This window comes from Canis lupus, chromosome 9, assembly GCF_011100685.1.
Source record: "Canis lupus familiaris isolate Mischka breed German Shepherd chromosome 9, alternate assembly UU_Cfam_GSD_1.0, whole genome shotgun sequence".
Classification (NCBI taxonomy): domain Eukaryota; kingdom Metazoa; phylum Chordata; class Mammalia; order Carnivora; family Canidae; genus Canis; species Canis lupus.
The window spans coordinates 29,649,771-29,675,401 of NC_049230.1; the positions used below are offsets into that span (position 1 = coordinate 29,649,771).

At 37.4% G+C, this 25,631-nt stretch overlaps 1 long non-coding RNA gene across 2 annotated transcripts; it reads left to right on the plus strand.

Annotated features, from left to right (window-relative positions):
• Positions 1-2,163: 2,163 nt before the first annotated feature.
• Positions 2,164-13,023, plus strand: LOC111097388. Of its 2 annotated transcripts, XR_005364531.1 has the most exons (5): positions 2,164-2,376; positions 3,433-3,506; positions 4,263-4,360; positions 9,027-9,120; positions 12,764-13,023. It is a non-coding gene; the product is annotated as an uncharacterized LOC111097388 (long non-coding RNA). The 2 variants fall into 2 exon arrangements; XR_005364530.1 differs by lacking the exon at positions 9,027-9,120.
• The last annotated feature ends 12,608 nt before the right edge of the window (positions 13,024-25,631 follow it).

Below are 25,631 nucleotides of genomic sequence, written 5' to 3' on the forward strand. Positions count from 1 at the left end.
ATTTTTTAAACAGCAGTTCTTGTGCTCAAGGCAGTATATATCCAATGGAAGGGAAAGGCAAACACTGAATTAATCTTAACTCAAGGCAGAATATGCAATGTGACAAGAAAGGTACATGTAATGTGCGGTGGGAATCAGAAAAGGGAGAGGGGCTTCTGATTGCTGATGGAAACAAACTGGAAAATGTTTAGAGAGGAGATTAGCTTTGGAATTTATCTTCAGATTCAGCAGGATTTCTATAGATGAAGATGAAAGGAAGTCCATTCTGAGGGTGAAGAAAGAGTAGGAGAAATATGGTGGTATAAATGTGTAGTCTCAGTTTTAGGAAATATAAATAGTCTAGTTTGGTAGAATTAAATATGATTATATAATTTTGTGGAATTTAACTTAAAGTTCACTAACAAAGACATAAAACTCAGAAGCCAGAAAAGATAGACAGGTTTAACTACAAAAAGAGTAAATATTTTATACTATGAAACATACCATAAACAAAGTTAAAAGACAAGTGCCTGAAAATGAAAACCTTTGTAAATTTTTTATATCATGAAACATGCCATAAAGTTAAAAGGCAAGTGCCTGAAAATGAAAACCTTTGCAATAACATGTGACCAGATACTATACCACAAAGCAAATATTCAGAAATCCTATGGTGTAGAAAGCAGTGTAATTACAGATCATAGTGTAATCATACTGTAATTAAAAACAGAAACCGATCACAGCATAAGGAATAAAATCAGAAACGGAGCTGGAATTAAGAGCATTATAACAAAAAAAAAGAGTTATTACAAAATATTTATAGAAAACGAGAATTACATGTCACATTTCAAGGGATGATCCAAACCTATTTCCAAATAATTCATAGTGTTATATGCTTTTATTACTAAAAAAAAGTATTTATTGATTTAAATATATATTCAATAATATAAGTTAGAAAAAATGATGGGGCACCTGGCTAGCTAAGTCAGTAGAGCATGCGGTTTGTGATCTCAGGGTTGTGAGTTAGAGCCCTACTTTAGGTGTTGATCCTATTAGAACATACACACATACACACACACACAAAATAAAAACAGATAAAAACAATAACAAAAGAATACAAAGAAAGCAGAATGAAAATATGAATGTAGGAATGAATAATCATTTTTTTAAAAAAGAAAGTAGAAAAAGAAAAAAAGACAGTTGATAAAACCAAAATGTGGTTCTTCAAACGCATAACATAAAAACATTAAGTCAAAAATGAAAAAAAGCAATATTGAGAAGACTTAAAATTATCTGTAGTCTTCCCAACTGGCCTTACCAATGTTGCAGTTCTAATCCAATTTGAAAGGAAAGTTTAGGCAGTTCAAATAAAGGTCCTTACACCCTTGTACAAACAGCAAGTACTGCAGAAGTTTGAAAGAATAAGAATTATGAAGATCCTGTGTTTTCAGATATAAACTACAATGCAAGTGTAACTGAAACAGACTAGAATTAGCAACAAAATATATACTCAATTCAGTGCATTTGAACTGAAAGATTGGAAATAGAATAAAAATATCCATATACTTAGAGGAAAATGTTGCTGGTATTTCAAATGAGAGAGAAAATGTAGGGGAAAAAAACCTATATAAAAATGGAGGGAAAATATCTTACTAAGGCCTTTTTTAAAAAATACATATGGATGCCATAAAAATATATACATTCTGAATAAATATGGCCCAAAAATGACAAGATTTTTTAAAAAAATATATCATTTTTGACTTATCAAATCAGTAAAGATAAAAAGAGAGCACTCAGCTTAGAAAGCTTTAAGCATTTGCCTTAAACTGTAGATTCTAACAGAATTGGTGCAGTCTTTATTGGGGGCAATTAGATGACAGAACTAAAGACCAGAAGTGAAAGATCAGACCAGGAAAAAGAGTCAATATTGTAGTTGAAGATTTTTTTTAATTGCATATATTTTTAAGTGTACCTGTGTTGATGCATTCATACTTGTAAATTTAGAGTATTATTTAGAGTTTGGTCTGGTAGCAAAAGCAGACAAGAATGAATTTAATAAAGGGGATTGTGACTTATAAAACCACTGAAAAAGCTAAAGGGTTATAGGTCAGGAAAAACAGTCACAGACTTTCAAGAGGTAAAGAGTCTACTATCAAGATTCTAGAACAGATGAGTCATAAGGGAATGCCCAGGAAGGGGCACACACTTTACATCTGTCCTTACCAGTTGGCCCTATACAACTGGGGAAGGAGGATTTTTGCTCCCCAAATCTTACTTGAATGCTTTTTATTTATAGAATCTAACCTAGACTTTACTGGGAAGAGATACAGGGAAGAATTTAGAAGGGGGTGCAAATGATGCTGAACAGATACATTGATTCTGAATTTTCTATTTCTGTGTGTATGTCTTTTAGAGACAGTAATTCATTCAATACTCAATAAATATTTACAGAGCATTTAACATATGTCAGGCCTTATATTAGGCAATGGGAATATAAGAGTAACAGGGAATATAGGGTCTAAGTGAGAGAGACATAATAAATTGGACCAATGTAATATATAGTAACCTACATGGCAATTGATGCTAGGGAGAAAAATAAGGAAACAGAGTGTAAGAGGGTCATGATTTAGAAACTGTGGTATGGAAACCTTCATTGAGAAAGGCACATTTGAGTGGAGACCTAAAATTTGGGAGGAAGAAAACCATCAGGATATCCTGGGAAGATATTCTACTTAGAGGGATTAGCAAGTGACTAGGTCCTAGTGTGCTCCTGGATTAGCAAGGAGGCCAGTGTGATTAAAGTAGGGAAGAGGGGAAAGAGAGCTGTAGGAGAAAAGTGAGGTGAGGGAAGTAGGGCATTGGATGTCACTGAGAATTTTGGATTATATCCTGAATGAGATGGGAGCCATTAGAAGGTTTTGAACAAAGGAAAACAATCAGGCGTATGCTCTCAAAGGCTCACTCTGGCTTCTAAATGAAAGGGACAGGGGACAAAATCAGAAGCAGGGAGGCCATTTGACCTATTTTAATAATCAACATGTGGGGCAGTACAGATAATGAGATATTGTTGGATTCTGGATGCTTTTTTTAGAGGAGACCAGGATGACTCTAAGATTTTACTGAGATCTATCATTATTGAGGCTGGGAGTCTATGGGAGGAATGGTTTTGTGGAAGAAGACTTGGAGATCAGTTTGGACATGATTTTCTAGGTGCCAGTTAGACATCCAATGGTAATGCTGAGTAGCAGTTACAGTTCCAGGGTAGCCAACAAGATCTTAATGTTCTCCTCAGCTTGACTAAGTTTTAGACAGGTTTCTTCTTGATTAGAGGCTCCCTTTCCTTAGATCATTTACTTTAGAAAACTTGTAATTTTTCAATTCTTTCTCTGCCCCTTTGATATGTAAATCTTCTTTCACCTCTTGTGAGTTTTACAATCCATGAATGTCCTTTTCTAGGACCTGGGCCCTATCCTTTTGAAATGTAATCATCAAGAAAGATAGCGACCCCATCTCCCAGTCTTTGTGGGAAGGTAAGAGCCTAAACTTGACAAGCATAAATTAGCAAACACAGGTGGCCTACAGCAATAGTCTTGAATAAAGTCTTCCCTGCCCTGGTTTAACTCTGTCTAGTGCAATTTTTCTTTAAGAGAAGAAAGGTCTAGGGGATCCCTGGGTGGCTCAGCGGTTTGGCGCCTGCCTTTGGCCCAGGGCGCGATCCTGGAGACCCGGGATCGAATCCCACGTCGGGCTCCCGGTGCATGGAGCCTGCTTCTCCCTCTGCCTGTGTCTCTGCCTCTCTGTCTCTCTCTGTGTGCCTATCATAAATAAATAAATTTAAAAAAAAAAGAAAGGTCTATGCTAGAGATCAATTTGGAAGGCATCCATGTATCCACTTAAAGATTATTCTTTCAACAGAAATTTCCTGTAAGTAGCATTAGTACATTGACCTATTTTGCTTAAATGGTCTACTACAAATACAAATGTATTGATTTATTTAGCAGTCATAACTCTGTAATTACTAAAGATATCCAACAAGAATTGCCTCAATTTCTAAATAATTCTTCCTTGTCCCTGGAGCCCAAAGATTGTACTCTTCCAACTTCACCATAAGAACCAGAGCACCTAAAACCCTTCTCAAGGATGCAGAGTTGTAAATTTGATTGATTTGTTTATGGAAAATATAAAAGCTTTGCATTTTCAGGCTCTCTTAGAATTCTTCCCTATTTTTCCTCTCCCTACCTTGCCTCACCTTCTGTCTTCACTCTCACAGTGTCTTTTCTTTTCAGATTCATGGTCTCCATATGTTGTCTCCAGAAAGAGAGAGAGAGAGAGAGAGAGAAATCAATCCCCACCGCAAAGCTTGAGTGAGGCCCAACAGGAAATGGTAAATGGTAGCTCAGGCCTGATGTTGTAGGCTTTTTTCTGATTTCTGCTCCTCAGATGGTTCTCCTTTGGTTTTCTACATAAAAGTTGAAATAGAGACCGTGCACCTTGAGTAAACTTTCCTAAAAGGCCAATATGCACTTTTTTCGGGCAACTTGAGTTCATCTCTATCATAGGAAAAATGAGTTTAAAACAATCTAGCACATGGTTTAGCTTAAGCCATTATGAGTAGAAGTAGCAAAAACAGGCTTAGGGTCTAAGTGACAGCTGATAATAATTAGAGAAAATACATAAATAAAAGAATACCATCACAAGTTGCAAAAGCAGAAAAATGACATAAATGTTCAAAAGAAGGCCAGAAGCAGTGACAAAATGTATTTTCACAAACACTCACTTGGTAAGGCACAATTACTACCAGGGTCAGCCAAATTACATATTTAGGCCTCAGGCCTTGAGCTTATGCTAATTTGAACAGCTGTTCAAAAGATGTTCAGTGCTATTTGTTTGACAGATGGAGAAAATGGTATTCACTAATGGCCTAAGTTGCTTTGACACAAACTGATTTCCCTATCGTTAAAACTTTCCTGCAATATCAATTGCAAATAGCTTTGACAATTTGAACCTATTCTTCAGTGCTGACATCTTAAGGAAGAACTTTTCAAAATCTGAGATCCTCATTTGAAAGAAGATGATTGTTATTATAACCAACTTCTCTTTATTTTCTTCCAAGAAGAATTGAAAATGGGGAACTCTAGGTCATACATATATATCCATTGTTTGAAGGAGATTGTTAGCCACCTTTGTTTCTGATTGTCATTATTTGGAGCTGATCTCCCCTACCTTTGGAAATAAAGGGGATGATTACATTTTATTCACAAAAAGGGATTTATAAGACTTATAATGTTGGAAGAAACAGCTGTTTCTCTTTACTGTGGCATTTTCTTTCTTTTCATTGCATAGAAAGTCAGCTGGGAGATGCTACTAAATGTTGAATTGAATGAAACACAAAGTTAGTGTTTGTTAGTATTGGAAATAATATTTTCCTTAATTGTTTTTATAGGAGAGAGGAAAACATCCTTAAAATAATGTCTCATCAGTACAAATAAGACAGAAGACACAATCAAAGCAAAGACCATTTAGCTGGAAAATGTAGATTAAATGTATGAGAATTAATAACATAATTGAAAGATCTATGTTTCTATAGGAGGTTTTAGGGAAGCTCACAAATTATTTTAGGGAGTAAATCTCTTTCATTTCCTTTCAAAATTACAGTTCAGGATATTTAGGAACCTCAATCTTCATAGATACCCTGTTCTAATGATCAGTACTATTCAGATTAATGAGATTCAGGTAATAGAGATTTGTTTTTGCAACATTCTAGTGTATGGAGTGCAGGGATAGAATATTTTATTATTGCTGCATTAAAAAAATAAAACTGTGATTAATCTTTCTCACTTTCTTTAGTCAAGGAATGCTTTGTCTGTTTTAAAACCAATGTTTTTGCATTTCATTTTCATTAGTCCATTGGTATTTGGCCTGTGAGGCCAAATTCTTTTTCAATCTTTATCGATCATCCTTCATTTTCCCTATGTATAACATCTAGGTGTTTAAAAACATGTATCGTGTATCTACTAAGAGAAAGAATGTTAATTCTTCCTGCATTTTTAATATTTTAATGGCCCTCCATACCCACATTTAATTAGGATGCCTAAAGGAAAAGAAAACTAACAAGTATGAAAAATCTGCTCTCATAAACCTATTAAATGACAAGTTCTTCCATGACAAGTACTATGTCACACATATATGCACACACTGGTGCATAGCTTAGGGCCTGTATTAGTCAAAGTTCTCTAGAGCAACAGAACCAAGAGGATGTGTATTCTATATACATCTTATAAAAAGAGACTTTTAAGGAACTGGCCCATGTGATTATACAGACAGATAAGTCTCAATATTTTCAGTGTGAGTTGGCAAACTGGAGATCCAGGCTACCCAATGGTTTAGTTCCAGTCTGAGTCCAAAGACCTGAGGACCAGGAGAGCCAATTGTATAGGTCCTGTCCAAAGCCTGGCAGGTTCAAGAGCCAAGAAGAGCCAATGTTTTAGTTAAATTAATCATCACATAGCTTAACACGTTGTCACTACCTAATAAATATTTGCAAATTAGTGAGTTTTTTCATTTATTCTTTAGAACATTTCTGCAAAATATTTTCATCTTTTTTCAAGGAAGAAATGTGTGCTCAAAACACTTGGTGGTATTTTTCCAGTCTAGGGGGATCAAGGCTGGAAATCCATGTAAATTTAGGTGAATAGTAGCTGCCTTAAAACAATAGTGTCCTAATTTATTTTCTAAGAATAAGTTCAATGAAAAAAATTCTGAGAAACATGAGTAGGACCATAAAATGGATGATAATGAGCTACATGGATTTGGACAAGGTAGTAAATGTTATAATGAGAATTTGTCTCAGTCTAATTATTGATCTAGGTTTTTTTTCTTTTATCAGGGTTCACCAAATGGAGGTTATGCCATACATTTCAAAAAGCTCTCTAAAAATATTTATGTTTATTAGGGTATTACAGCTGATTAGATATTTGATCCTAATTTTCTGAAAAAAAATTTAATGCTGAATAAATTCTATTTTTAAAAATATTCTTAAAAGCATATAGTAACTAGTAATAAATAAGTAATTTATCACACCAAAATATATATCATAGTAAAAACTGAGAGAACTCATAAAAAAGAGCCACTTTTACCCTAAAGACATTTGTGGAACTCTGAGGAACATGATCATAACTTTCAAGGTTAATAGGGGGCAGGCAGCAAAAGACAAAGCCCAAGTCTAAAAGGAGAATCCTCCTGTATAAAAAAAAAGATTCCAAAGGGCTATTCTCATGAAACCAGAGAAAATACCTTGGTGCCTAGCAGAGGACATTATCCTTGAGCAATCTGTATGCACAGGTCAGGATTCATGGCAATTTCCAGCCAATTTCACTTTACTCATATGGTCCAAAACATTTCAAACCATACACATGGCAAAGAACTGTCTATACTTGGTAATGTTCCAAGCACTTAGCTAAGGCAAAAGCAAACCCTTTCTGGAAGAATTTACCTTAAACTGAAATTTCAAAAAAAATTCTCAAGCAACATAATTTTCCAAAGAAATGAGCCATTGTGATTAAAAAACAATCGTTGAGCATACAAGGAAGCAAAATACCATGTGTAAGAATCAGAATAAAAAATCCTGAAACATGTACATGGAGAATTTAGATCTCAGATCTCACAGATAGAGACTACTAAGTAGTCTCATTTTAGAAGTTCAAAGCAAATTAAAACCAAGCTTGAAAAGCTGGAGAAAACAGCAAATTACAAACGGTTACCAAGCAGATTTGAAAAAGAACCAAACAGAATTTCTAGAACTTAAAAATATAATTATTTGATGAATAGGCTTCCAGCTATTATGAAATATCAGGTGATAGAACAATGCTCCAATTAAGAATGAATAGATGTATCCAGATAAAACATGAACATCTGTATAAAGGCAATGGGGAGTTGCTGATGTTGCCAGGATAAGAGAAGACAAGATTTGAGAGAGGAGAGAACTGCAGAGTAGAGATTTGGCAGCTGTTTTTCTACTGAAGCCATTTGTTGAGAAGCAAAGAGTTGGAGGAAGAGAGGGTAAGTGTTAGCTGAAAACCAGGCATTTTGGCAATCTCATTGGGTTGATGAGATAAAATAGAATTCCTGAGGAGCCAAATTCCCTCAAATGAGGAGAGACAGAAATGAACCTAACTAACATACAGTGTTTTCCTCAGGAAATCTGTAGAATCCTGATGCTCCACAAAATGGTAGACTAAGTTAATTTTGTTTGGGTTTCCTCTGAAGGCAGACCCTGATAGAAGGTTTTGAGTGTGAAAAAGTTTATTTGAGAGATTATCTCAGGAAACACTAGCAGAATAGGAAAAAAAAAAAAAAAGAATGGAGGTGGGCAAGAAAAAAAAAAGATGTGTTTTTCAAGTAATTCCACACTATGGATAACTGGAGCCCAATACAACCAGTGAATTTTAGGATATGGTATAAAACATGCACCTCAAAGTTACCCCATCCAAGGGATGAGGGAACTGAAATATTTATGTACCAGCTCCTGCCAGTCACTAGGTAAAAATTCTCTCAAAGGAAATTAATTTCATGTCACACTAGCCTGCTGGATGCACCAAAAAAAGCAGAACCTGGTAGGCAGAGAAAGCCCTCAGGAGAAAACATGCAGGTACTGGCATCTGGAGATTGGATTAGTGTCGGCTGAAAAGGTCAAGGCTGGTAGGACACAAATAGGGCCCCACAACTTTTGCTACAGAAAATGTCTGCACTGCTTAGATCCACACATGCCCTATGTAAAGTTCACTCATTTCTGTGACCAAGTCTTTAAGACAGTGGTTGATAAGTTTCTAAAAGGGAGGTTTGTATTAAGAGAATAGATGAGCTACAGTCTCCACTGCTGTAGGTAGTCTTTAGGCAGCAATGATATTAACTGCCTCTCTTATATCCTGCCCATTAGAAATTTCCTACACCCTTGGCTAGCTCACATGCTTGTTTAGGTTACTTGCCCAATGGGGTAACAAAGACTTTTTGTTCTTTTTTTTTTTTTTTTTTTGACTTTTTGTTCTTGATAGGTCTGTGTCTATGCTTACTATGCACTTGTTAAATTACATTTACTTCAATTTCCTGGTCATGGGTATCAGTGGACATTGATATATCAAGAGGATGGTAAGTAAATCTCCTACATTCCAGTCATATCCTGCTCTGCTGTTACTATGAGGTTATCAACCTTATCTCCTTATAATCATGTCAATTATTCCTATTGATACAGTAATTCCAATATTTTACTGCTATTCTATTGGACTAAAAAACTCCAGAAGACCAGATAGCAGATGGAGTGCTAAGTCTAATGAAATCCCAACTGGGGCCCTAGTAGAACGTTGCTCCAGGAACCATGACTTCTAATGAATCTATAATAGTAAGGAGAGGGTGCACAATTTGTTCAAGATGGTTCCTAAAAGTAATACTGAGAGGGGTCACTCCCACTCCCAGTTATGGTCTCTGCCTCTTGGGGCACTGCAGCACATCATGGCTATTGATTCAAAGTAAATACCATATCATGAAGTAAAGCACTCCAGCCACACATAGGTGTGCCGTTAAGAGTTTTTCCAAGTTTCTCAGGCTGGAAGCTTCAGGGTGCCAAAGTATATGGCAGGACTAGTAGATCCCATGGCCATATTCCCACTGCTATGCCTTCTTTGCTATAAAGAGGGTCAATTGTCCACAGAGATATTATGTGAGGTCCCATGACAGTAAAACAGACATTCTCTGTTTCCTGCAACAGTGAGCTGAAGTACTGCAGATGGTAATGGAAAACTTATCCCCAGAATATGTATCAATTTCAGTAAGGATGAATTGGTGTCACTCCCACTTTGGAAGTATTTCATTTCATTTAATTGTAATAAAGTTAAAACCAAATACATATTTGATCTCTCTTCAATGGATGGTATAACATTATGAGCTCAGAGTGAATCAGCTCAATTAGTGTCTGTGTGAGGGAGCCCAAGCTGTTGGGTCCATGAATAAACTCTAGCCTAGAAAACATAGTTATTACATTCATAAGCTCATGATTCAATCACTGGGATAACCAGCTGGTCTATCCACCTGGTTGTTCAATGCTACATTCAAGGTGCATCTTCTCTGGTATGTATTCAGTTGAGACGCATGGATTCAGTTGGGGGCATTTTTCTATAGGTTCATATATATGCTTCTTCCTCAGAATTCTCTATTTCTGACATGCAATCATGTTCCTTCTAAGGCCAAACCTAAACACTCAAGCCACTTGCCAGTGCTATAGGGTCCATACATATGCTCACTTCTGTTCACTTTTGTCTATATTAAGTTCTGCCTACTGGGAGGATTTCTCACCCCCCCCCCCCTCGTCAGTCTGCAGTAAAGCAACAGTCCATTCCCAATCCACACCAACAAACATGCTGCTACATCCAAAGAAAAAGAAAAAAATAAAGAGAAAAAAAAAGCAGCAGCAACATTAACCAAAAAAAAGAGAAAAGGAAACAAATGAATGAACAAAAAACTAGAAGACTGATTCCAAAGGAAAAGGAAAAAAAAAAAAAAGGAAAGGGAGGAGCCTGGTGCAATTTCTATCAGAACTGAAGCCGATGCTCTGGAGCACTCTATGATCAGTAGACTTGGCACATGCAGTGGCCTATGTTGGTCTTCTGGGTGAGAGGCCTGCTGTGCTGGCTCACAGTCAGAACTGCCCTAATGAAGATGGCCCTGCTGGGCTCAGGACAGGCAGGTAGCTGTGCTGCTCACTGAAGTCGGACTATGCTGGTGGGTGGGCATGTTCATGGTCTCACCCTACCGTCTCATCCCAGGGGAGGGGAACTCCCACCTACCCCTGTTCAGGAGGCCCTCACAGAAAAGAGAACAATCTCTCCTCCTGTGGCCCAGGCCTCCATTAGATCTCTGCCCTCTGTCTGTGCCTGGCCATGGGCACACCCAGTACCATAGTTCTCCTGTGTTTTATCTCTGGTGCCAGGCTGGGATTTAAAACTCCACATCTTTTTTTTTTTAATTCATTTTTTATTGGTGTTCAATTTACTAACATACAGAATAACCCCCAGTGCCCGTCACCCATTCACTCCCACCCCCCGCCCTCCTCCCCTTCTACCACCCCTAGTTCGAACCCCTAGTTCGTTTCCCAGAGTTAGCAGTCTTTACGTTCTGTCTCCCTTTCTGATATTTCCCACACATTTCTTCTCCCTTCCCTTATATTCCCTTTCACTATTATTTATATTCCCCAAATGAATGAGACCATATAACGTTTGTCCTTCTCCGACTCACTTACTTCATTCAGCATAATACCCTCCAGTTCCATCCACGTTGAAGCAAATGGTGGGTATTTGTCATTTCTAATAGCTGAGTAATATTCCATTGTATACATAAACCACATCTTCTTTATCCATTCATCTTTCGTTGGACACCGAGGCTCCTTCCACAGTTTGACTATCGTGGCCATTGCTGCTATAAACATCGGGGTGCAGGTGTCCCGGCGTTTCATTGCATTTGTATCTTTGGGGTAAATCCCCAACAGTGCAATTGCTGGGTCGTAGGGCAGGTATATTTTTAACTCTTTGAGGAACCTCCACACAGTTTTCCAGAGTGGCTGCACCAGTTGCAACCAGGCTATCTGTCTTCTTTGTTGTTGTTGTCTTTTTAAAAAGATTTAATATATTTATTCATGACAGACACAGAGAGAGAAAGGCAGAGATGTAGGCAGAGAGAGAAGCAGACTCTCTGTGGGGAACCTGATGCAGAACTGGATCCCAGGATCAGGACCTGAGCCAAAGTCAGATGCTCAACCATGAGCCACCCAGGTGCCCCGTTATCTGCCTTCAGCATGTGCCTCTGTTCCCTGTTGAATGGCCACTCAATAGTGCCCAAGGTCCCTTGTCCTTGGAGAGGCAATATACCCTCTTCCAAATGTATTCCAGGAAGGGGCACTTTCTCTCCCAGTGTGGCCCAGGAGATCCCAACATCACTCTGTTCTGTTCGCCATCCCCTTCCAGACTTTCTCCCCTCCCTCTCCCCAGGAGCACCACTGCCTGCCCTGGCACAGACTTTTAAAACCTGAAATTTTAACTCCACTGTTGGCAAAAAATTTTTCGTCATCAGTTCCTCTTGATTCCCCAGTCATTGGTCTTGGGGGAGTGTTTTTCTTAAGGGGACCCAATTCGCTGCTCTCTCTTTCCCTCTCTCCCTCCCTCCATGAAAAGGATTTATGCTGTTAAATCCATAAACAAGGCCTGCAGTTCTCCTTCTCCACAAAAACTAACTGGTCTGTGAGGATAGGAGAAATAAAGGGGGGAAAAGTATATAAATAATGACTGAAAAATCCCCCAAGTTGGTGAAAAACAGTAACTTACAAATTGAGGAAGCTCAGTGAAGCCCAAGCAGATAACTATAAAAAGAACCACATCTAGGCAATTATCAGGTTGCTGAAAAGGAAAGATAAAGTCTTAAACTAGAATGGAGTAGGGGGAGAGGACAAAATTACATATAGCAAATAATGATAACGATGATGTCCGATTTCTCATCAGAAACAACAGCGGGCAGGAAACAGTGAAAAGATATGTTAAAAGCAGTGCAAAGAATGTTGTGATAAGGTAAAGATGGCCATATATTCTTTATCATCCCTTTCAAGGAGAGATGGAATTTATTTAAATTCCCCTGGAAGCTATGCTGGCTCTGTCCCTGCTCAGACAATGGAATATGGCTGAAGTGACACCATGCCAGTTCTGAGTCTAAGCCTGTAGAGGACTGACAGCTTGTGTTTCCTCTTTCCTAGAATATTTGCTCCCTCTCTGAACCCAGCTGCCATGCAGTGAGAAGTCCAAGCCATTAGGAAGGTCCTGTGTAAGCACTCCAGTCAACAGCCCAGCTGAGCTACCAGCCAAAAGCATCAACCCCAAGCCATGCAAGTGAATTATCTTGGACTTCTTAACTCATTTGAGCACCCAAATTGGTGCATCTCTGGCTGACATTACATGGAGCAGAAGAACTATGCAGATGATCCCAGTGAGCCCATGGAATCATGAAGATATAATAAAATGCTTTTTCAAAAAGCACTTAAGTATTCTGGTTGTTGCACAGTATCAAGTAAGGAAACAAATCTGGACTTCGTAAAGAGAGCCTGTGTTCAAAAGGATTATTGCAAGGAGAAGAGGAAGGGACAATTGAAATGGAAAAAGCATTTTGACCATAAGATCTGTAAGCATCTTGAGAATTAGGTAAAGAACATTTTCCTCCCGTAGAAAGGAACAAACAAGGCTAGAAAAAATAGGGTTTAGGAAGTAGGATGGAAGAGTGACATGATCAGACTATAGATCAAAAAATGTACCCTGAAGCCAGCCTACTTTCTGGACCTCTTAAGAAGAGGCTATACACAGCAGGTGCCTGGGTGGTTCAGTCGGCTAAGAGGCCGACTCTTGATTTTGGCTCAGGTCATGATCTCAGGGTCCTGGATCAAAACTGCATGAGGCTGTGCACTCAGTGGGAAGTCTGCTTCATGATTCTCTCTCTCTCTCTCTGACCCTCTCCCTACTGTAAAATAAATCTTAAAAAAAAAAAAAATGAACAGACTATACATGAGCACAGGTGGCATCATTCAAGGGACCTAAGGGAAAAAGAGTCTTATAGAAGTTTGGTTAACAAGCATTTTGTGGGATGCTTGGGTGGCTCAGTCATTGAGCATCTGCCTTTGACTGACATCGGGCTTCTTGCATGGAGCCTGCTTCTCCCTCTACCTATGTCTTTGCCCCTCTCTCTCTGTGTCTCTCATGAATAAATAAATAAAATATTTTAAAAAATAAGCAGTTTGTTACAACTGATCAGTAGATACAAGCAGTTCAGTTAACAATTTGCAAAGCAGAAAACGGTAATTTGGAGGATCTATGTCTGGCTTTGCCAAAGGAGGGCATCCATGAGTCTTGTCTAGGTTACATGGGCAAGGGTAGTTAATTGCAGTAAGCTGTTTTCCTAAACACAAAAGGTGGAAGATTCCTTGAACCACTATTTCCCAGGAGCATAGGACTAGGTAAAATTCAACATTGTCAGTGGCAATATATAATTAAAACAACTGCCAACCCAGAAGTCTATTTCTAGTAAAAATGTCCTCCAAAAGTGAGGGTGAAATACAGACATTTTAAAGAAAAGAGACTGTGGGGATTTATTGCAGGAGGCCTACAGTATAAAAAAAGTTAGGGGCTCAGTCAGTTAAATGTCCAACTCCTGATTTCAGCTCAGGTCATGATCTCAGGGTTGTGAGATCGAGCCCTGTGTCCAACTCTGCATTGGGCATGGAAACTGCTTAAGATTCTCTCTCTCCCCTCCTATCCTCTGTCCCCACTCCCTTGCTTGTTAGCTTGCTATCTAAAAACAAAAACAAAACAAAATTAAACAAAAGTCACAAGGCTAAATAGAAAAAAAAATACTAGATGAAAACTGATTTATAGGAAGGAATGAAGAGCTCAGGAAATAGGAAGTACAAATATTATACTGCGTAAAAATGCCTATGAGGATGGTGGTTGTCTAAAGGGGACAAGAAAAGAAATTCTAGATGGTAGAAATGTTATAATTTCTTGTTTGATGTGTTGGTTACATGGGTATATGGCATTTCTCAAGATGTACTGAGTTGTACAAGTAACCATATTTGTGCATTTTACTAAGAGTAGACTTTAACTTAATTTTAAAAAGTAAAATAAAATCCAACTTTACATCATACATAAAAATTAATAAATGAAAGACAAAATTATAGAGTTTTAGAAAATATTCTCATGGCCTTAGAGTCAGAAAGGATTTATTACCAAGCCAAAAAGCATTAACCATAAAGGAATAAATAATAAATTTGTTTTCTTAAAATTTTCTAGTCAAGACATCATAAAGAGAAGACAAGCCACAGGGTATCCAATATATATGAACAACTACTAATAAATCAACATTAAAAAAACAACATCTCAGGGTACCTGGCTGGCTCAGTCAGTTAAGAGTCCAACTTGTGATTCTGGCCCAGGTCATAATCTTAACATCAGGAGATTGAGCCCCTTGTGGGGCTCCACACTCAGCATGAAGTCTGCTGGAGATTCTCTCCCACTGCTCTCCCTCTGTGTGCTCTTTCTCTAAAATAAATAAATAGGTCATAAAAAAATTTTCAATATGCTAACAACCAGGACAGGGACCTTCATAAATAAAGAAATTCAGAAAAACCTATACATATATAAAACTGTGCTCATTTGCATTAATTATGAGGCAAACAATTATAAAATAAACCACATTACATCAGTACAAATTTACCAGATTGGTGCAAAAAGAAAAACAATCTGACAAAAGTCGGTATTGGCAAAGAGATAGTAAAAAAAAGGGTTATAAATTGTTACAACCACTGTGGAATCATCTACTAAAATTGTAGACACAATATCATAATAATTAAGCATTTCTACTTTTAGGTATATGTTCCAATGAGATTCTTATAAGAGGATATATGTAAAAGAACATCATAACATACTATTAATAATGTCCATCAATAGCATACGTAAATAATGGTATATTCATAAAATGGGCTATTTCATGACAAAGACAATGCATGAAAACAGCTTACATATCGATATAAATGAGTCTCGCAAACAATGCTGAAAGAATCAAAAGAATTAAGTATTCTATTTATGTAGCTTGATAAATGACAAACTAAATAATGTTTCTAGGTATGTATATATAGATGATAAAAACTATGTAAAAAACCCAAGGAAATGATTGTAACCAAAGCCAGGATTGTGTTTACCATTGGGAGTAGGAGGGGTGTTATATTCTTGGCACATCGAGGTGGGCTATTTCAAACTATAAATAGGTCTTTTATGTATACATCTGTATACATGATATTTATCAAAACTTTAAAAATGAGGGATGCCTGGGTGGCTCAGTGGTTGACCATCTACCTTCAGCTCAGGGCATGATCCCAGGGTCCTGGGATTGAGTCTCAAATCGGGCTCCCTGCAGGGAGACTGCTTCTCCCTCTGACCAAGTCTCTGCCTCTTTCTCTGTGTCTCTTATGAATAAATAAAATCTTTAAAAAGTTTTTTAAAAATGAATGTGTATGGTATGTTATCTTAGCCAGGACCATGACTTTGGCTATTGCTTCAGAGCAAATAGTTTTATTTTACTACAAACTTATTGGGAATTGGCTAACTTCTTCATATTAATAATACAGGATAATAGTCTTTCAAACAGAAATAAGATTTGGAAACCACCTTAATCGTCACAACACAACTAAAAAAAAAAAAAAAAAAAAAAAAACCCCAAAAAACAAAACAAAACAAAAAAACTGAATCCAGAGACATTAAATGACTTTTGCAAAGTAGAATGAATAGTGCCAGGCTAAACTAGACTCCCATTCATTGAGACAATAAGATTAATCATTCATTGATGTTAATCATGAGAAAGTCTCTAAAGTCAACTAACATATCTTGTCTATACTAATGACAGCTTCTTTGCACTTGGAAACAGAATACTGTGTAACCTTTCCCAGATTGCTTTCCATGACATAGATGATCAGATGTAGTATGTTAACCCACCCAAGTAACTGTGATACATCTATAGTTTTCTAGGTAACCAAATAATGTTCACCTAAACAGAATAGAATTAGAAAAATAAACATATTGCTCAGCATTTCAATTTATTCAAATGAGCAAGTCTTTTTTAACTTCCCCACATTAGAGGGACATGATTTTTTTTTTAAACCTTAGTTTTTTGTTTTTTGTTTTTTCCCTTAACTCGTGGTTTCTCAGATGTTGTCTTTGGGCTCACTGGCATTAGAATTAATTGGAATATGAAACATGTTAAAAATGTAGTTCCCTAAACTTTTAACCCAGGTATAGCATAGTCTCTAATATAATCTTTTAGGATAAAACTCAAAAATTTCCATTTTAACCAGGTTCTCCAACTGATTTTTATGCTCAGCGAGTAGAAGAATTCTACTCAAGTTTATTTTCTAGGTCCTCATGATTTATCTTCTTAATCTTATATGTTTTATTATTTAAAGCCTTTGGTGACAAAGCAGCGTTGACTTGAGAGGTGCCTTGAGAGATTATATTTAATGTATTACAGTACTTAAACAAAAGAAAGAAAATTGTATCTTATGCAATCTTACAACTGAGTTTCCTTTTTTAAATTTCCAGTGACATAGCTGCAAAGAGTTATAACTTGGCACATTGCAGGAAACATTAGGAATCAGATAACCCAGCCTCATCACTGGGTAAAAAAAACTGAAGCCCAGAGATGGGAACATACTTGCTATGGTTGCACAAAGAATTAGTGTGCAGGGCTATACCAGGACTTGGCTACCTTGGCCTAAGGCCTATGATTTTCTTTTTAAAGTGTGAGTGTATACAAAATCTAGAAGGTGATATGCAATGGTGAAAATAAGACTTTGTGGATATTTTTTTAAGCTTTGTGTAGAATCAGAAAAGACCCCGAATAGCCAGGGGAATTTTAAAAAAGAAAACCAGAGTTGAGGGCATCACAATGCCAGATTTCAGGCTGTACTGCAAAGCTGTGGCCATCAAGACAGTGTGGTACTGGCACAAAAACAGACACATAGATCAGTGGAACAGAATAGAGAACCCAGAAGGGGACCCTCAACTTTATGGTCAACTAATATTAGACAAAGGAGAAAAGACTATCCACTGGAAAAAAGACAGTCAGTCTCTTCAATAAATGGTGCTGGGAAAATTGGACATCCACATGCAGAAGAATGAAACTAGACCACTCTCTTGCACCATCCACAAAGATAACTCAAAATGGATGAAAGATCTAAATGTGAGACAAGATTCCATCAAAATCCTAGAGAAGAACACAGGCAACACCCTTTTTGAACTCGGCCACAGTAACTTCTTGCAAGATACATCCACGAAGGCAAAAGAAACAAAAGCAAAAATGAACTATTGGGACTTCATCAAGATAAGAAGCTTTTGCACAGCAAAGGATACAGTCAACAAAACTCAAAGACAACCTACAGAATGGGAGAAGATATTTGCAAATGACATATCAGATAAAGGGCTAGTTTCCAAGATCTATAAAGAACTTCTTAAACTCAACACCAAAGAAACAAACAATCCAATCATGAAATGGGCAAAAGACATGAAGAGAAATCTCACAGAGGAGGACATAGACATGGCCACCATGCACATGAGAAAATGCTCTGCATCACTTGCCATCAGGGAAATACAAATCAAAACCACAATGAGATACCACCTCACACCAGTGAGAATGGGGAAAATTAACAAGGCAGGAAACAACAAATGTTGGAGAGGATGCGGAGAAAAGGGAACCCTCTTACACTGTTGGTGGGAATGTGAACTGGTGCAGCCACTCTGGGAAACTGTGTGGAGGTTCCTCAAAGAGTTAAAAATAGAGCTGCCCTACGACCCAGCAATTGCACTGTTGGGGATTTACCCCAAAGATACAGATGCAATGAAACGCCGGGACACCTGCACCCTGATGTTTATAGCAGCAATGTCCACAATAGCCAAACTGTGGAAGGAGCCTCGGTGTCCGTCGAAAGATGAATGGATAAAGAAGATGTGGTTTATGTATACAATGGAATATTACTCAGCTATTAGAAATGACAAATACCCACCATTTGCTTCGACGTGGATGGAACTGGAGGGTATTATGCTGAGGGAAGTAAGTCAGTTGGAGAAGGACAAAAATTATATGGTCTCATTCACTTGAGGAATATAAAAAATAGTGAAAGGGAATAAAGGGGAAAGGAGAAAAAATAAGTGGGAAATATCAGAAAGGGAGACAGAACGTAAAGACTGCTAACTCTGGGAAACGAACTAGGGGTGGTGGAAGGGGAGGAGGGTGGGGGGTGGGAGTGAATGGGTGGCGGGCACTGAGGTGGGCACTTGACGGGAGGAGCACTGGGTGTTATTCTGTATGTTGACAAATTGAACACCAATAAAAAATAAATTTATTAAAAAAAAAGACTGGAGATTTTGTGAGAAGACTATGATTTATTTATAGATTATTTATAACAACTTATTTAACCTATTCATTAATCCTGCTACATGATTTTTCAGTGTAAAGTTGTACAATATTTCACTTGGTCAATGTCTTATAATAAAATATATTTTCTCTATGTCTTATTTCTATCTCAATTCTAAAAAGAGGCTAACTACAGAAAAAAATATATACATATAGGATACCAACATTAAAAACATAGGAGACAACTGTAGCTTATTTTCCTTTGCCATATCATTAAGAAAAGAGATTTGGAGTGTACCCAATCTCCAGGATTCCAACTTCAGTATATTTTTTAGTCAAACATTCTGGAGATGAGTGAGAGGAGAGGGTAATGAGTTATATTAAAAAACTGGCTTTGTCTTTCATTATTTCTTAAAGATTGAGAGAGAAAGGAAAATATCTGGGTATATTATTCCTTCTTACCATACCCCAATTGGGCTTTTGTACTTACTACTGGGGTACTGCTTTTATCTAAGACAATAACAACCTATTAAATACCAAATCCAACAGGTCAGCTTTCTTACCATACCTAAATTTTTAGCAATAGTCAATATATTTGGCTACACTCTTTTCAAATATTTTCTTTTCTGGGTTTCCAAGGTAACACCCTATGATGGTTAACTTCGTAGGTCAACTTGGCTAAGTCACAGTATCCTGAGATTTATTTCATCAGATAAGTCTGAATGTTGCTGTTGAAATATTTTTTTAAGTGAGATTACCATTCAAATCAATAGATTTTGAGTAAACCAGTTGACCTTCCATAATGTAGGTGGGCCTCATCCAATCAGTTGATGGCCTTAGAAGAAAAAAGACTAAGGAACCCCCAAGGAAGAAGGTAGAATTATGCTGCCAGAGCTACCTTTGGATTAGAATTGCAACATCAACTCTTCCCTGGGTCTCCAACCTGCTAACCTACCTCACATATTTTAAAGTTGCTTGTGTTCTTGTGCACTCTCTCTCTTCTCTCAATATTCTATATATTATTGGTCCTGTTTCTCTGGAGAGACTTGAGTAATGCACATCCCTTCCTACACTGTGGCCACAACCATTCAGGTTCTTTCTCAGCTCTTCTTCCTCTGTCTGACTTCTAACATGTTAGTGTGCCTAGGACCTTCTAGCTTCCAAAATGTTAGTGCTGGTACCCACTTCTCTGTCCACACATTGTCTCCAAGAGACCTCTGCCTATTCCAGGGTTTTAAACACCGTATAAACACTAAAGATTCTCCTACCTTCAGGATTGATCTCTTTTGAGAACTCCAGGGTACATGTCTATCTACCCACCCACCTCTTGATTTCTTCCTCTACATCTGCTTCTTTCCCCAAACTTTTTTTTTTCCCCAGTAAATGGTACCACCATTCACTCATTGCCTTCCATCATTCCTAATATCCAATCCATGAGCAAGTACTGTCAACTCCACATTAAAATATTTCAAATCCTTTCACTTCCGTCATCTCTTGCCTGGAGTGTTCCATAGCCCTCTAACTTACCTGTCCAGCTTCCTATTATCCATTCTACACACAAAGAAAGCAGTATAATTGTGTTCAATGATAGATCAAATCATGTTCCTCCCTTACTTAAAAGACTCTAGTGGCTTCTAACTTCATCTGAAATAAAAACCAAGTCCTTCACCATAAAGTAATTGGCCCCTGCCCAACTCTTGACCTTTTTCCTACCAGTTTGTTCATTATCTGCTACATGCTAGCCTTCCAGAACTTCCTTTCTCTATTTTGAACATGACAGGCTTGCTCCCCTCTAAACCTTTTGTTAGAACTGTTCCCTTTGCTCAGAATGCTTTTGTGCCATACCTTCACACCTTTGAGCTTCCATGTAGATGAGAACTTAAATGTCAGATCTACAGGGAGGTCTTGCTGGGCCACTCAACCCTTAATTAATTACCCTATCTCTCTCTGCCATGTTGATTTCTTTTTCCAATGTGCGTCTTATATTTCCATGGCCCCCGCTTAAATGGAAGTCTATGAGCAAAGACCCTGTTCATCTTTTTCACAGTAATATTCCAGGTACCCAGGATGTTACCCAGCATGGATCACATACTCAGTAAAGAAGAATAGAGTACAAAGACCAAAAGCATGTGTGGCCCAATGTTAACAGTTGTTAACTCGGGATGATAAAAAATATAGGTATTTGTTATATTAGCTTTTTCACACCTCTGTATTTTTAGAATATTTCAAAATTGTATATAGACAGAGGTATAATCTGAGGACTCATTTGGAAGAAGTAGCTTGTCTTATTACCAGAACTTGTCAACCTAAACTGGAATTTAAACTCACTGAAAGAAAGTACTGCTTTTGAATGTTGGTGATGCTGCATGAAGTCTGTAACTGAAAATTAGGAGTTGGGGGTTTCTATCTAAAGATAGATGGTATGCTTCCTAGAGCCTTCACAGATTGAGAGGGATCACCCACCCTGTTTTCTGAGTGAAGTTAATAAGTACCCAGGGTTGGCAGAGTAATCTAAATCAAGGTGTGGCAGAGGTTTTATTAGAGAAGCATCCTGGCCCCTTGAAGACAGCAATGTCCTCAGGCCAAGAGACCTCTCCTCTCCTCTTCTTCTAGCTTGTTGGGAGTAGGGTGGAGTGAGGATTTGGAAAGGATTTGTGCGTGTGTTTTTGTTTAGTTTCCTCTTATATAAAAATGAAAGACTTAAATAAAAACAATATTTTTCTAAATAATTTGTTTCAGTGTCCACTACCCCAACATTTTTAGAAATTCATTTAAGAACATTTGGTATTTCATCTTAGCCTAAGCAATCAGACAACAAAAAGAATAAAAACCATCCAAATTAGCAAGGAAGAAGTCAAACTTTCACTATCTGCAGATGACATGATACTAAATGCAGAAAACCCAAAAGACTACCAAAAAATTGCTAGAATTAACATATGAAATTCAGCAAAGTTGCAAGATATAAAATCAACATACAGAAATCTGTTGCATTTCTATATACCAATAAAGAAGCAGCAGAAAAAGAAATCAAGGAATCAATCCCATTATAATTGCACCAAAAACCATAAGATAACCTAGGAATAAACCTAACAAAAGATATAAAGGATCTATACTCTGAAAACTATAGAAAACTTATGAAGGAAATTGAAGAGGGCACAAAGAAATGGAAAAACATTCCATGCTTATGTATTAAAAGAATAAACATTTTTAAAATGTCTAAATTACCCAAAGCAATCTACACATTTAATGCAATCTCTATTAAAATACCACCAGTATTTTTCACAGAGCTAAAATAAACAATCCTAAAATTTGCATTGAATCACAAAAGACTTGAAATAGCCAAGAAATCCTGACAAAGAAAAGCTGGGGATATCACAATTCCAGATTTCAAGCTATGTTACAAAGCTGTAGTCATCAAATAGTATGGTACTGGCACAAAAACAGACACATAGATCAGCAGATGAGAACAAAAAACCCAGAAATGGGCCCACAACTCTATGGTCAACTGATCTTTGACAAGGCAGGGAAGAATATCCAATGGAAAAAAAGACAGTCTTTTCAACAAATGGAGTTGGGAAAACTGGATAGTAACATGCAAAAGAATGAAACTGGACCAATTTTGGGGCACCCAGGTGGCCCAGTCAGTTAGACTTGGCTTTGGCTCAGGTCATGATCTTAGTGTTGTAGAATCAAGCTCCATGTTGGGCTTTGCACTCAGCTGGGAGTCTACTTAAGATTTTTTCCCTTTCTCTCAACCCCTCCCCTGCTCCCTATCTAAAATAAATAATATTTAAAAGAAGAAAGAAACTGGACTATTTTCTTACACAATATACAAAAATAAATTCAAAATGGATGCAAGACCTAACTGTGAGTCAGGAAACCATCAAAATCCTAGAGGAGAACACAGGCAGCAACCTCTTTGACCTTGGCTGAAGCAACTTCTAACTAGACATGCTGCCAGAGGCAAGAGAAACATAAGCAAAAATGAATTATTGGGACTTCATCAAGATAAACAATGTATAGTGAAGGAAACAATCAATAAAACTAAAAGGCAGCCTACAGAATAGAAGATATTTGCAAATTACATATCTAATGAAGGGTTGGAACCCAAAATATATAAAGAACCCCTAAACTCAACATTCAAAAAACAAATAATCCAGTTAAGATCCAGTTAAGAAATGAGCAGGAGACATGAGTAGACATTTTTCCAAAGAAGACATCCAGATGGCTAACAGACACATGAAAAGATGCTCAGCATCATTCATCATCAGGGAAATGCAAATCAAAAGCATGATGAGATAACACCTCATACCTGTTAGAATGGCTAAAATTAATGACACAAGAAACAACAGGTGTTGGTAAGGATGCAGAGAAAGGAGAACTTTCTTGCACTATGGATGGGAATGCAATCTGGTGTAGCCACTCTGGAAAACGGTATGGAGGTTCCTCAAAAGTTAAAAATAGAACTACCCTACAACCTAGCAATTGTACTACTAGGTATTTATCAAAGGATACAAAAATACAGAATCAAAGGGGTACATGTACTCTATGTTTACAGCAGCGTTATCAACAACAGCAAAACTATGGAAAAAGCCTGTATGTCTGTTGACAGATGAATGGACAAAGATGTAGTATACATAAGAAACAAAACAGATGAACATATGGGAGGGGGTTAAAGAGAGAGAAAGAAAAGGAAACTAACCATAACAGACTTTTAAATATAAAGAACAAATTCAGGGTGGACGAAGGGATGTTGGGTGGGGAATGGGTATTAAGGTAGGCACTTGATATGATCACTGGGTGTTATATGTAACTGAAGAATCACTGAATCCTACTCCTGAAACCAATATTGCACTATATGTGAGCTAACTAGAATCTAAATAAAAATTTGAAAAGAAAAAAAAGCACATCTGGTACTTCAGCCCAAATTTTTAAACCCCATAAATTGTATTAACCATGGAATTTTCTTTTTTTAAAAGATTTTATTTATTTATTCATGAGAGACACACACAGAGAGAGAGGTAGAAATACAGGCAGAGGAAGAAGGCTCCCCACAGGGAGCTCAATGTAGAACTCAATCCCAGGACCCTGGGATCATGACCCAAGCCAAAGGCAGACAGATAATCACTGAGCCACCCAGGCATCCCAACCGTGGAATTTTCTGTAATAGAGCACTTGCCATTCAAAATGTGGTCTGTTGACCAACAACACTGTCATGCCCTGCGAGCTATATAGAGGAACTTTTAAGCTACACCCCAGAACTACCAAATCTGAATCTGCATTTTAACAAGACCCCAGGTGATTCCTATGTACATCAAGAGGTTTAAAAGTACTTTACTATAGTTTAATTGATTTTCACTGCGCAGTTTTATTTTGGTGTAGTCCCAATAGTTTTTTTTTTTTATTTCCCTTATCCTAGGAGACATCTAGAAAAATGTTGCTACATGATTTCACTCATAGGTGGAATTTAAGAAACAAAACAAATGAACAAACGAAAAAAGAGAGAGACAGAGAGACAAACCAAGAAATAAGGCTCCTAACTATAGAGAACAAACTGATGGTTATAAGGGGAGGGAAATGGGGGGGATGGTTGCAATAAGCAATGGGGATTAAGGAGTATACTTGCTGTGTTGAGTACCAGGGTTGTATGAAGTGTTGAATCACTATTGTATACCTGAAGCTAATGTAACACTCTACATTAACTATACTGGAATTAAAATTTAAACAAAGAAAATAAAATGTACTATACTATAGCATCTAGTACCACTTGCTGGCATGAGCTAACTCCACTGGGCACAGCTGCTCAGCAAACACCTGGTGACTTTTAGAGCAAGTAAATTTACATTTGTGCCACATTTTACAAATTCCTTATATATATATAATTATTTTGTTAAATCTTCATAACAATCATGTTGAGTGATCAAATAGTTCTTATCGTTCCCAATGTAGAGATGAGAAAACTGATACTAATGTGGAATGATGTGCCCCAATCATACAGCTAATGGTGACAGAACCTATGCATCTGACAGTGCACTTTGTCACCAATACGCCATTAGGATGGGAGATTTCTTAGCAACATTTCCTCCTTCACAATCCATAGAAGTTTATATCATGTCAGTGAGGCCTGCTGGGGCTGCTGCTCAATATAGAATTTTAACATTCCCGTAGGTACTGAAAAATAAATCACATTCTCTAAGTCATTCTGAGTTGAGCTAAAAATCCAATTATCACCTCACTAGCTGACATCGTAAATCTCTACCAATTCTCAGCAACTAAGAGATAACCTTAAAAGCACTACCTCCACTGTGCTCATGACCTCCTTCTGAAGTTTCTCAGCACTCAGAACTCAGACAAGGGTTAGAATGTGAAGCCCACAGACTTGGATTCAAATTCTGACTCTGACTCTCTCTTACCAGATGTGACACATGGGCAAATGATTTGGTCTATTTCAGCCTTGGATTCCACTTTTATTAGTTGGAGATTGTTTGCCTATTTATAAAGGTGTCCAAATGAGAAGAGATAATGAATGCACAGTGCCTAACACAACCTTAAGCTCCCAGTAAGCAGACCATAATGGTGGTTATCACCATTCACCTAAGAAAGTTTTCTCATCTGTCAAACTGAACGAAGAGAACAGAACAATCTATAAATCTATAAATGAGAACAATCTGTTTCTC